The sequence below is a fragment of the Calonectris borealis genome, chromosome 2 (genome assembly GCF_964195595.1).
Source record: "Calonectris borealis chromosome 2, bCalBor7.hap1.2, whole genome shotgun sequence".
NCBI lineage: Eukaryota > Metazoa > Chordata > Aves > Procellariiformes > Procellariidae > Calonectris > Calonectris borealis.
Window position 1 is genome coordinate 61,614,728 of NC_134313.1, and position 14,715 is coordinate 61,629,442.

Here is a 14,715-nt window from a genome sequence, read left to right on the forward strand (position 1 = left end):
CCAGTAATTGATGGGGTTGGGGTGGCTCAGGGAGAGATCCCAGAGGTACATGGGGGAGGGACCCCAGGGGTATGTGAGGGGAGAAACTATTTGGATACACATGGGAGAACTCTAAGGGGGAACCAGAGAGACCCCAGGGACCTCTATGGCCCCTTCCCAGACTGTGCACCACATGCTGGGGACTGCTGTGCTGACCTGCCTGATCTTCACCCTGCAGGGCACCATGTCGTCTCCCCGCAGGTCAGGGGAGTCGTGTCACTTGTAAAAATTTCATATAGCTTGATTAAAATGTTCAGGTAACTGAGCCCATTTAGTCTCCATGCTGTCAAACTGGTCTTAAACTGTGACAGTCTTTGAGTCTATATTCTGTATTCCCGTAATCTTTAAGTGGGAAAAAATCTTTTCATAAGATGGTCACTTAAAAAAATAGCTGAGATAAAGAATTGAGTAGTATAATATTACATGTAAAGCATCAGAAAATGGGTCTAATTTTCTAACATTTGCACAATCCTGAAAGCATGCATATGAAAAGCTGAGCAATCAGCACAGTTTATCTCTATGTGACATTTCCAAATGCTATTTATACATTTCATGGGTCAGTCTTTTATGAAAATAGCTGTGTACGCCAGCTATCTAATGATCTGGCATTTGAAACCAATTCAATTTATATGTTAAATTTGATGTTAGGGGAAAACCAATACACTTACCACATTTTCGTTCTGTAAGTCTGGTTGTCATCTTAATTTGTCTGGAAACATCTTTTTATTTTCCAGGAGTACCTCATGGGATATAAAGTAGCATAAATCATTCTAGCTCATCTACCATTGGGAATTGCCATTAAGGGTAAATTTTGGTCCAGCCAATATATATCACAGTGATACATAAAAAGAGCATCAGCAATGCCCTTAATCTTCTCTGACAGCTATCTGCATCTCATGGAGAAAGACAGAGATCAGCTGTTTGAAGATGAACAGGGCAGTAACTGAAACTAGCACTGTTTTCCAATTTGTTAGCAAAGATGGGGGTTTTATACTTTGCACCATATTGGCACAGGTCCTCCTCTCCCTTTATTCTTTCCCTCAAGTTTTCTCCCAGCTCCACAGGAAGTTAAGGCGCCTGGGAAGGGCGTCATGAGTGTGACACATTGTCTCAGCTCACGGACCCTTGAACAATGGTCTCTTTTTGTGTTCTTCACCTGAAGGATGAAAGACAGAAGGAATTTGCACCATTTAGAGAAAAAAATCCCATTTCATATTACCTCAAATGTCATGGATAAGTTAAAAGGCAATCAAAGTTAGGACTCCTCCTAGTCTGTACCCATCTTCTCAAAAATATGTGCAAAAGCATCAGGGCGCTGGGGAGCTTCTGTAGCAGTTTGCATATTCATACTCCTCATGCCAACATGTAACACAGAGCATGGTTTTGTGTATGGGCATGTGTGCTTGTATGACTGTTTTCAGTAAATTTAAAATATATGCAGAGAATATTTAGAGTATTTTGGATTATATAAATTCTTTCATGCTGCTGTGTCATGATTTTCTCAGCTTTATTTATGAAGTTTGTTGGCAGTTTTCTTGAAATTTTCAGAGTGCGTCCAATTATTCAGAAATCACAGATTCATGATTTAACAAAGATTCACATCTTTTCGGTTTTTGGCTTCTGTGTTTAGTCACCATGGGTAAAACTCTTAGGAAGTGAGCTCTGTTCACTTGTGACCACATCCAGCGAACCACAATCTGTTTACAAAGCAATATAAGACATAGCTCCTTGTTTCATATCCTGAAAAATTCTGTTTTGGATATCTAGAATTCTTTTAACAATTTCAAATTGTTAAAGAGACACTAAATAAATAGAGTTTTCTTTGCAAAGTCTTTTGATCCTGTTTTTTTCTGACCATTTTTGACAGATGGCATTATCCCACTTGAACTTATGAACCTCAAGAGGGAAAAATTTACCATGTTGCCATGTAGATTGTTCCCCACATATCCTACATATCCTATTCACCGTTCTGGAAAGGTTCTCTACAGGGAAAAGAGTGTGTAACCATAGTGTCTTTATCATTTGTCAAATGTTGTCTCTTTAAATCCCTTTTAATTTTTGTTGTCTTTGTATTTCAAGAGAACACATCAGATTGGCTACACCATCAGAATGCTAACAATGAAGAGCCACAAACCTTCTTTATGCTGCATGAGAATGAGGGCAGGGCATTTTAAATATTTGTTAATATAATGACAATATATAATATTAGTTAATGTAGCTGTAAAAACAGTTTTAAACAGAAAATTGTCAAACAAAATAAAACTTCAAGAACTTTAAATTGCTATTTTATTTACCCATTTTATTTACCATTGACTATCTTAAAGATCTGTAAAATACTGAAAAATAGTTTATTTTGCAGAGATATTTTATTCTGGCTAGATTTGAATCAGAATAAATACAAAAAGACAGTGCTCAGTCACACTGAATTCAGTTATTCGTTTGTTATTTATATTTTATAATTTACTCTACCAGGATGTGTTTTGGCTTCCAATGTGTCATAATTCCATGTAAAAAGTAAAACAGGAAAATGTTAAGTGATAGCTTACACTTCCTCTAATGTTTACTTAGCAATTTTAAGGTTGCAACAACTGTCACTCATAAGTTGGAAAAAAAAATAGTGCCAATGCAAAAAAGTTTGTCCTCTACAAATTTAACATTGCATCAGAATATATAAACTTTAGAGTTCTCCCTTAAGATAGTCTTAGTAATCTTATTTCAGGTGTTATATTTTTAGTTCCAGTACTACATTTGCAGACACAAAGTCTTTTACTGAGGTTTTACTTCTTTCTTTTTTTCTTTTTTTCTTTTTTTTTCCTCCCAATTGAATATCTTTTATATGGTTGTTTATCTGAATGCTTCTAATTTTGTTGTCTCAAAAGGAGTTGGATTTAACAGTCAGGTCAGTGGCCTGAGAATGAGGGATTCTAATTTAATATCACCTTCCATTTACAAGGTCTTCATTATCTTTGTGTCCCTGATAGAAACCCTGGGAGTAATGTCCTTTGACAAACATTGTTAACAGTTGCAGCTTGTTAGCAGCAACAATTGCAATTCCTTTTATGCTACAGGCAATGCAGCTGCGGAGAGGAGACCTGGATCTGTGTATTCAAAGCACAATTATGTTCCCAGGTCTGTCCCATGTGGTCTTGCTGACATTGCTCCACCCCCGTCAGCTTCCTCCATAATGGACGTGTAACTTGTCTACTTAGCAAGGTCTGGAATGAAACCTCCCACAAAACTCAGGATAGCCAGGATAGCTGAGGCTACCATACACAGTCTCTGGCCTCTCGATTCATTCATCTTCAGAAACAAGTATTTTGCTGGGTTAAGAAGATTGAAAGGATGGATAAGGAAGACATTCTGTTACACCTTTCTTCCTTTAGCATCATGTAGACTCAAAAGAGCTTGGGAACATAGCTGAAACAGACAAAAAATTAAGGGACCGTGGTGGAACCCATTTCTACTGCCTGTGGTAGAAATCAAGACTTTCTGTGACTTGCAAAGTAAAATGAGAAGAATGGTTTTAGCCTACAAAAGAACTAATATTTTAATTCAGTATTGTCTATTGTATTGTTAGATCTGATGGCAAAATTACCTGTTTTAAATTAAACTGATTTAAGAAATAGCCAAATTGTTCTGATTAAGCTAAATAAGTTTCCAAGTATATTTGTAGTGAATGTGATACAAAGACTGCAAAATGGAAGTTTCACCCCACAGAGTTATAAAGTATCAAAGCAAATAAAACAAAGGGCAATGATGAAAAGCAACAGGTAGCTTAAACCATGGGCATCATTACAATCTGCCTGTATAGCATATCACATATTGCTTTCTTATTTCAATATCAAAATGTACTGATATTTTCTGATATTTATTTCAGGTTAGTAATTGTAAAGTATTCTGAAACAGAGAGGTAACATACTGAGTTCATTTTTAAAATATTCTACATTTTAGCAGTTCTGCATGTAAAATGTGCATTATAATTTCATAAATTACCAACACTAGGTTAAAATAGTTACATTTTGGTTCTAAAAATGCATAGCTTTCCATAGTAGATTTGTAATTTTGTTCTTCAATTTTAAGCTATTTTTCTTAGAGTATTTTGTGGGCAAGTCCCTCTTTCTTCCTCCCTCCTTTACCTAAAAATTATTCCAAGAATGGATTTTCATTGTCTACTAGCTCTTACACCAATGCATTTTTTAGTCTGTAAAAACGCAGAAGGTCTGAACTCCAGACACAGCCCTGTATTAATTTTATGTAAGTGCTTGGTTCAACACTTCTAACAGAAAAATGCTGAACATTGAAATGTATCATTATAACTCCTAAAATTGAGTTCACAGATCAATTTTTGCACCTTAGTGCAAATTTATCCTGGTATAAATCAAAAGTAGTTTATCTGGAGTGCTTTTGCAACCACAACTGATTCTAAATTACAATCTATTAAAAAATAATTATATAATCCGAAAGCCGTGTAATTCCTACCAGTTTCATACCAAAATAATTTGTAGAAATGAACAAGCTCACAGACATTCAGCATTTTAATAACCAATCAAGAGCTGTTAAATATCTCTAGACTATATTCTACTGGCTCTTTCTTGACTACAGTCTAATCGGAGAGTTTGAACGTGAAAAAAATAATTGTAGCTATACCTCCTAATAGAAGGCTTACTAAAGAAACATGCAATAAAAATATTTTGATAGTATATATACTGCATTGCTCTTTGAACATCTTATTTATTAACAAATTGCCATTTCACACTTGAGATCCAACAAAAGTAGAGGCATTTCTTTTTTGTGGCCTGAAAAACTTTGCAGTTGCTAGGTGTGGGATTATAAAGAGAAATGGGAACAGAAATGTGAAGGTAAAGTTAAGACAAAATTTAAAAAGAGATATTATTATTGCTGCATTGGAATGGAGTAGCAAGCCAGGGAATATTTCTAAGTGTTCCTGTAAATCAAGAGACTTTTCACTCTTCTTGATGTCACCCTCAGAAATTGTAAACACGTTTTAGTGACAATCACTTGCGTGAGTGTAAATGAAGCAATCACAAGCAGTCTGTCAGAGGTGGGGGTCTTGCAAAAACAGATTGATAATCAGCATGAAAATTTCAGTGTGCAAGCTGAACACAAACCAGGTGTAGTAAGTATTACCTCTGGTAAATCCAACTTAGAGAGTTGGATTTCCACAGCTATAGAAAGTTTGTCAGTGGACTCTGGGGAAACAACAAAAGCAGATTTCTCCTTCTAGAGGTTTTGAGTGGCTTCCGGGTTTGTTGCCTGTTGTGGCTTTTGCACTGGAAACACCTAGTTAAATGTTTTAAATTTGATTTTTGAGGATAATAAAGAAAAAAAGATAGAGATCTTACCTGTGTACCTCAGGGCCTTCTAGGTTTAAAGAAGTGAGTATTGTAAAAGTTGAATTAAACATCAGATGCAGAGAAGTAAGCAGTTCTTTATTACTTCGCAGATCCTCGGAAAGCTTTAGGAGTTACAGCTTCCTGCCAGTATAAGTCACTTCTGCTTTTAGTTTTGAAAACTCACAGTATGACACTGCTTACTGCATGCTATTTTGGGTGCCCTGAGTAAAACTATGAACACAGGCACTTTTGTGCAAAACATCATAAGGCCTCTCTGATGTTCATTCAGAGTTCAGAATTAAAATGCAGAAGGCTCTAGCAAGCAAAATACAAGCTGATTTTCTTTCTCCTAGTGGAAAAATAAAGTACTCCCTGGCAAGTAACCAAAGTGGTGGGAAGGTAATTCATTTTGTGTGAGAGTATTTTGCAAGTGAAAGGGATATGCCCTCTGTTTAGAGATTAGTCAGGGAAACAAGTGATCAATTTAGAGTAGTCACAAAAGTTAGTCAAAGAAGAGAGTTTCTATAGTCTGGTTTTTGCCCTCCAGCCTTTTTTTCCCCAAAATAATTTAGTTTCAAGAATCATAAAATCTTCACTCTGGGAAAAAATCACATGCCCAAGGTATTGGTTTACATCCTTACGTATTTTGAGAGACATGAAATAAATCCTTTTACTTTTCTTGCAACTGTCTACAAAAATTAATTTTTGTCTACTAGGTAGTGTTTTGTTTTTATAGTCAACTGAAAAATATAATAAAAATAATATAATCCTCATTAAAAAAAAAAAAGAAAAAGACCCTCAAAATCTTGTGGAATAATTATGCAACAGGTTACAATTTTTTCATAGAAATTAAGTTTTCTCTTAAGTCAATTTAGGAAATTTTGAACAATAATTCAAATATTCATTGTGCATTCCTTGTGCTCTCAAAAAGAAATAAGGGTATTTTGAGAATAAACAAGAATTGTGGATTACAGTAACACTTCTGTAATTATTATGGAAGACATATTTATGGTGAGATAATTTAAGCTTAGTGCTACATCAGTATTAGCTCCAGGCCAAGATTTCTGAGAAGTCCTAAATGGTAAAACAACAAACATGACATTTTGTCAGACTTACTTAATGTATCCTGTTAATGATAAAACTAAAAAAAAAACACCCCAAAAACTTCTAAAACAATTTTAGCTTTTCCACTATGAAATTAGTAGCTTAAGGAATAAATATGCCTTCAAGTTGACAGATTTTTTTTTCTCCTGAAATTGCCTCCTTTAAATAGAATATTTTGCCATCTCGAGAAAAGTTACCTCTCCCTCTTTCTTCTTCCTCATCCAGTCTAAGAAAATTTAGCAACTGTTCCTATGTGGAAATTGAAAAACTCTTGTCTGTACTTTTGTCACATATTTTTAATATATTTTTTTCTGGAAAGGAAGGAAAGTAAATTCTGACCAGCCCTGCAGATCTTACTCAGACATTCAGGAATCTCACGGCCAGAACACAAAAGATGGTGAATGAGGAAATGTGATTCTTCAGCATATATAATACTATAAGAAAACACGACTAGATAATGTTGCCAGGTCAGAGCACAACAGCAGAGCAGAACATGGTCTGCAAAGGGAACAGTTCTGATTGATGCATATGTGAGCTCTGGCACCTTGGCTAACAATGAATCACTGTTTACTGTATTTATGTCTAGATGTCAGGAGCAAATCAGCTGGTTCCCCCCCCCCAATATTACAGACATTAAAACTTGAAATGAATGGGCTTGAAGTAAGACAGGAAAACTGTCCATCCCTTATGTCCATCTTGACACAGTCAGAAAGCCTTATACTCTATAGAAAAGTATTGTGTTCACTATCTGAGCAGCTGGATTTTTGTGGGATTATTCAGAATTACTTTTCAGTCTTTTGAGGATGTTCTCCTGATAATTTCTTGAGGATTATCTCCTCCTAACTACTTCAGTACAAGTAATATATTTTCTGTATCAGACTGGAAATGAACACACAATTTATCAAATTACATACAGTTCCAGCTTCAAGAAGTAGATAGATTGGCTAATATTTTTTTTCTCAAATCAGAGCAAACATGGTAATATTATAGAGTTTAAGGTTCTTTGATAACACTGTGTTCTTAGTAATGGTTATTTGATTATTTATGAAATTAGATATCAAAAACCAGCTGACAAAGATTTCTTTCAGGTGTTCCTACCTCAAGCATTTTTGCCTGCGCTAGGCAAAACTTGATTTCTTTGTCTAAAACCTGATGTTAAATTTGAGTGAGGCAATCAACATAAACTAAGATCACATTTTCATATCTTCTGCACTTTTTTTTATGCTTGTTTGTTTGTTTCTTTAAGAAAAAGGAATGCTTGGGGAGAGCTGCTATTTAGTAAGAATGGTTGCATCCTAGTTTTGGTTCACGGTCTGACATCAGCTCTGTACAGGGTGAGGTGCAGCAGATGCAACACAGAAAAATAGGAAGAGGAGAAGGACGCTCTCCTAAGATCTGTGGAAACTGAAGAAGTGTAATTGGAATTCAGTGACATGTTACCATTTACCACCTGGAAGAACAGCTTTTTTACCAAAGCTGCTTCTCACTGGCTTTCCAGCAATACAGAAGAGGTGACGTTTCATTCGCTAAGTCAAAATTAACTAGACATAGGTGTAAGAAAAGGGTAAAACCATTGTTGACAGTTGGCAAACGAGATATGCTCATTTACTGAGAATGTTGAATCTTGTCACAGGTTGTAATCTAAGTAAGATGTGCCATGTGGAGGGAACAGAAATGAGCAGTAGGAAGCAAAAAAAAATGGAAGTTTCTTGGAAATGTTTGTTGAAGAATGGATGAGGCAAACTGGCCAGAATAGGACGGACTTTTGACAAGGTACAGCAATAAGGAAAAAAAAAAATTAGTTGTGTAGTCTGCACCTTAAAAAAAAAGTCAAATAAGAAGCATAATTCACAAAATTATGAGAAAACATTTCTCAATTGAGAAGAAAACACATACTTATTCCCAGCACAATGTTCTCATGTGATGGACAGTCTCCGTTTCTCTTTGTCTGCGCACCTGTTAATGACAGGCAAGCTTTTTGATATTAACATTGAAAGGAAATAATTTGAACTGTCACATATTACGGAAAACAGTTATTCTGTTAGCTCTTTCCTGATCTCACAGACCATGCTATTTCCCACAGAGAGGGATCTTAGCAATTCGGTAGCTTTCAGCAGCCACTGTCACCTTGACTGGTGTCACAGCTTCCCTCCAAGGTGTGTTAAAAGCTTAACATCATCTCGCTCCATAGGGGAGACCCGTTGCTTACTGACAACAGAATTAGTAGCGCAATCAACATGAATGGGCAACCCAGTTCTGAGAGAACACATGAGAAGCTCTACTTATCGCCTGAGCAAAACTTTACATTTGGACATTTGGAAGAGTTGAGTGAACTTTATTTTACCTAACTAAATAAATGAGTTGTCATATAGACACTAGGGACTGAGAGAGAAACTTCAGAATTTCAGTTAAACTGTTTGGAGTCTTTTCCTTTTTCATTATGTCTATTATGATTAAAAATAGGAATTTTATCCATCCAAAAGATATACCTTAAATTAGGTGTTTGCTTGGGGGCAAAAACATGATAATAAAATTGGAATTAAAATGTCTATACAATTTAAAACTTGGATACTGATCAGTCAATAGTAAGATGATATCTATTAATTTTTTTTAAAGTTAAACCTCTGTTCAAATATTATAACCAATCATATTTTGTGGATATATAAGTATGTGCTATAATGACTTCAAGAAAGACAGTCCTAAAAATTCAGTAGAGTTAATTATCTTTTTTTTAAGGAAAATCTATTCCATTTTCCAGAAACTAAAGAAAGAATAAAGATGGGAAACCCTAGGAGCACTGTTTATTTTTAAACAGTATGAAGAACACAAAAAAAAAAAAAAAAAAGAAAGGATTAAAAAGGGGACAGTTCTCATTTAAGAAGATGAATGAGATTATGTCTTCATCTTTGACACTTGCCTAATTGGACTGATCTCAGAAAGTTTCACTCTCTTGGGTTCATTCAGTGGGACTGCAGGTAAACAGTTCTTCCCTTAATCACTTTCCAGTATGACGAGAATTCAAAATACAGACAGATCCTTTGGCAAAGGCAAAACATGTTCGTGAAAAACCTTGGAAAACCAAAAGGGGAGACAAACAAAACCTAAAAAACAACAAAAAAAAAAGGAGAGAGCGAGGGGGAAAAAAAAAAAAGAGGGAAAAAAAGAACATATTTTGTTTCTTCTTATTTAATTTATTTGTTGTTTAATTATTCTCATACTGTGTTTGTGGGCTGCATTTACCTGAGGCAGGGGTTTAGAGGAAATTCAGTGATGGGATTTCAGTTCTATCCACCTGAGGGGGAATTTCTCTCATAAAACACAGGGCAGAAAAAAAAGACTTTGTACCCAAAACAAAACTAGATTTTTGTCTTTGAAGATATTTGTCTCTAGAAGGTGAAAAACGAATGAATAAATTACATGTATATTAGTTTGCAGAGAATAAGAAGCCATGGTTTTATATACAAAAAAAAAGTTGATTATTTTAAAAAGAAAACAGTTTAAAAAGCTTCATATTTTGGAAAAAGTTAAATTAAGTTAGTCAAATGTCTGCTGAGTTTTATGGCAAGCTGCTATATAAAAGCAACATATGTAAAGACTTACCTAGTAAGTCCTGTCCTCGGTTTTGTGTAGGAATACATTGCTCCTGTGAACTAAAGCTGGGGGGAAGAGGAGGTATTAATCTCTGTATTTGGTCTCTGAATATCTCACAGGTTATGATGTTTTTACACTTTTATAGATCATTGGCATGAAATATGAGAAGAGTGAAGTTTTATTGTTTGATTATTTTTGTTTTATATATGGTATTTCCAACTTCCGAGTAATAGCTTATAACCTCTGCAAATATATCATGGAGAAAATAAGGTAGGTTATTCAAATATTGACCTGATATCAGAGTAAGTTGAATTTACTCAGTGAGGGACAGGGAGGGAGAGGGACAGAACTCAAGGTATCAGGGGGGATGATTCTCCCAAATCACCTATTCCCAAATCATGGCTCTTGTGTTTGGAATAGACGTTTGGAATTTGCATCAAGCTAAGCAGAATTATTCCAGGCTAGATAAGCATCCAGCACAACACTGCTAAAAGGTGGAGAAGGCGCTGTGAAAATAGCAGCAGTGGGATATGAACCAGAGCAATGAGAGCATTCATATAATCTTCATCTCTGGGAACTCAAAACTGAATTTTGGGTATTTGTGTTGTGGTTTTTTTTTTTTTTATTGTTGGGATCTTTGCCATTTCTAGATGGATTGTTTATGGGGATCCAGATATGCAGCTTTTCCCAAAGTGATTCTTACCTATTACCACTTAAGGGAGGCACAGCTCCGAGAGGAGCCAAGTGGAACCAAGAGAGAAAAGATAAGTGGGGCTTGGAGGGCTGCATAGGCTGAAATACAATATTATTTTGCATTCCTGAGCAATATCTTATCACTAGACAGAATAAATATACTATGCTGAGAGAAAGCATTTTGCTGAATAAGTGTGTGTATTTTTTTTTTTTTCACTTTTCCTTTAATAATTCCACTGCAACTAAAATTCAGTTCCCACTAAAATATGTTCTAAATCACAGCTTCTGGAACAGAAGTTAGAAGCTACACATGAGGCAGTGTAAATACAAAAATGCATGGATTAATCTACAATACCAGTGAGACTCTTTTTCATGGAATTATTTGGAATCAGTTTCAAAATCTCTGTGTGTCTTATTTTTTTCAATATTTAATGATCAACGTGTGTGTTTTTGCATTTTTCCCACATGATTCTATCCTTTCTGTGTTAAGAAATCTTTTTTTATTTCTTTTTTTTCCTTTCTTTTTTTTTTCTTTCTCCCCCCCCCCCTCCCCCGAGGGGAAAGTTTAATAAATTGCAACAAAGTATAGTTACTTAAGATAAGTGTGTACTTAGTAGTATGTGTGAAAATTCTGTGGAAAAAAGTCTTCTTAATTAAAAGAATCTGAATGTCACACTGTAATCAGACCTTTCCAAAGATGATTCCTTTCTCCTTTACTTTACTTTCCACTTTCCTTTTCTTTTCTGTGCATATTGTTATGATAGAATGCATTGTGTTTGGAAAATAATGCACAGACACCTTGTTATCTTTTCCTGTTTATATTCCCATTACAAGATACAACCAATAAGAGCAAATTCAGAGCAGGAAAATCTTCAAGATGATCCCCTGAAAGAATGGAGTTCCCTTATTCTCTTACTGTTACACATTGTTTACATATAGATTGAACGTCTCATCTCTGTCTTTAGCCCAAGGTCTCATGCTGATGATCACATCCTAAGAAGAACCTGAATTCACCTGATTTCTGTAAGTAACTAGTTCATATTTTCCCATGTCTCCGGCAGAGAGGACAGCAGCTGCTTTTAGACACAGGTCATATATAGTGCAAGTCAGAATTCAGTCATGAATTATTATAAAATGTGTTGAAAAATAAAAAGACAAATATTTCTTTCCATTTGGTTAGCTATGTAACCCTCATACACTTTTTCACATACATGATCAGTCTGTTACAAATGTTAGAAGGCTATTCTACCTCTATAGTAGGTAGCGAAGTATTAATATATCCATTTACATGTAGAAAAAAATGAAGCATGAAGGTAGAAGAAATATTAGAAATACTAAATTCAAGTTCATGAAGACCAAATCTATAGCTGATTTGATGACTGATCAGCCCAGTGTTCCGCTCCATTATAACCTCTCAATACGAAAACTAGTGTAGAGATTAGTACAAGAACTGCTATAGAGATTACATGGCCAGGTCAGCCTAATTTGGAAAAGACATTTATGCACAAATTTCAGTGGCAAAAAAATAACCTTGTTGGATTAGCTCAACATAACTAAATGAAATATTCCAATTTCAGAAATGTCAACATGCTTTGGTTTTTTTTTTTTCTTTTAGTTAATCCCCATGACATTTCCATTCCAAAAATGAATGAAATTAAATAGAACAAAATAAAATAAAACGAAGGATTCCTGTCTGAAGAATTTCATAATGTCATCATTTCATCCCAGCAAAGCCTAAATGATAGCTTGGAAGACAACTGTGAAAAGTGAAAAGCCTTGGAGATGAGCTGTTAGGTAAGGAAAAGATCCAAATCTCATTCCTCCTGCCAAGAGGGAGAGGAAAATGGAAGGCCATTTTTTTTTTCTTTTTGTTAATGGCTGCTAAGAAGATGACATAAGACAAGGGGCCCTCACGCTATGTTCCACAGACCACCATTCATCTCTACATTTTTTTGATTTCTAGGTACAGGATAGGGGAAAGCAGTAAGGCAATTTTTTTGAGCTCTTTGGTTTTCTAAAATGAAAAAATTGGGCTTTTCAGGTACACCCTGAGAAAAAGTCTTTCAGCCAGCAAAAATGAAATTAGAATAACCTTACTTTGTTTGACACCAATTCCCCTCCCCACCCCTTTTTTTTAAGGATTTCCCCCCCCCCCCCCTTATTTGTTGTTCTAATTCAAATGGAAAAACGTCAGGGGAAAAAAAGTTTTCTTTTTTTCACAAATTGTGTTTTGCATTGAGGTTCACAGGTAAACTCTTAACACAAGAGAATTTAATACAGAGTTTACAGTTGCATTCTGGTGGGTGGGATCTGCAACCAGCAGATCAGTTTATGTGGGCTAAAATCAGAATCCTGAATTGTTCATAAACCATATCAAATTTTATGGCTTTTTTTTTTTTTTAAATGCTACTATAGTTGTTATTAAAGAATTAACATAGCATTGCCTAACAGAGATTTATAACTGGTATAACGTAAGTCCATCCTATCTTTGAATGTCAAAGACAGGTCAGATAGATAGTACTGAGTAACTGCTGCTTGTAAAATGCTCCTATTTGATCTGTGAGCAGGTTGGGAAGATGTAAACTTACCTAGCTTCATTGGCTGCTGTGTAGTCTACGCCAATTAGACCAGCTGAAGACCCTGACATGAATGCTACATGAGTAACAGCATGGAAACGCATTGACCTCTAAGACTCAGAGGCACAGTCAACAACAAACAAGACCTTGTGTGATAAAATCTGAGGGGAAAAATCAGCCTGGTTGCACTGAGATATTTTATAGTAAACTAAAAATATTCCCAGAGACTCTTCCTTTTAAAACCATCATCTGTTTATGCATTTTTACCATTTGGTACCAAGCATATAAGATGTTCATATGGAATTAATTTTTATGAATGTGTGTTCTTAAAAGGCTTTACCCACTGGAGAGAGAGGAAGGGATATATGCGTGTGGTTGATAGTGGTGTATCAAAAGGACAATGAAAATACAGTAAAAATATAAAATAAAGATTTTAAGCTGTTCTATTTTTTTTGGGGGGGGGCTGTTTTTACAAAACAACAGAGAATAAACAGGAAAGCTGTGTAAAGATGGAGAAGCGATCTTGTGAGTGACAATTTCACAGTATTTAGGAAACTTTCTGCCAGCTATTGGAGAATAGAAAAGAAGCAAAGGAGGGGAAAAAAAAAAAAGAGAAAGATTGAGAGAGAGAGAGGGAAACAGCCAGATCTCCTCTCCACAATTATGCAGAAATCAAGCCAAAATTCAATACGTTGTAGATGCAGTAAGTAGGCTGGGGAGAGAGGGTAGGGAGAGACTGACTATTTTAAATTAAGAACATCCAGTTCATCTTTCCAAGCATAAACCAGATGGCGAAACTGTGACTGGAGCATCTTGGACACTAGCCAGATGGAGGACCAGTTTTTCTGGCAGTCAGGAGAAAGGGGAGAGCAACCTATGAGAAGCACATCAAGGTCTCAGACAGATGAAGATGTGGGTAGCCCAGGAGCAAGGTCAGCCCTGCCTTGGGTGCTGGCCAGCTCACCCGCAGCCAGATGGAGAACAGCTCATGCAGCGGTCAGGCCACTGCCTTCAGGAGCCATCCCACCTCCCGTGCAAACAGCAAGGCTGTGGGGTTTCACACAGGGAAGGAAACCGATAGGAGAAGGAACTATCATTACCACTGGATGACTCTACTCTTTAGATAGCTAAATCTAGCAAGGATGCGACAGAGGCACTTGAATTCTGTTGTTTGGTACAAAACACTGAAGCTCTACTTTCTATTTTTGACCTTGGCCAAATACCTTGCCTCTTGAAGTGCAGAAGAAATAGAGTATTATTTACTCAAATTGCCCAGTGTTTTCAAGATCACAAGTAACATTTTTTATAGGTCTCAAATTTGACTGCTCCTTAAAGAACTTAAAAGTAGCATTCATATT

The 14,715-nt window shown here is 35.8% G+C and overlaps 1 protein-coding gene across 1 annotated transcript in view; it reads right to left on the minus strand.

Annotated features, from left to right (window-relative positions):
• The window catches only part of CDH19 (cadherin 19), a 117,794-nt gene that overhangs the window by 65,178 nt on the left and 37,901 nt on the right, over positions 1-14,715 (minus strand). Inside the window, exon 2 of the mRNA XM_075142160.1 lies at positions 10,098-10,153. The gene's annotated coding sequence lies outside the window, so the exon portion shown is untranslated. The remainder of the gene's footprint in view (positions 1-10,097; positions 10,154-14,715) is intronic.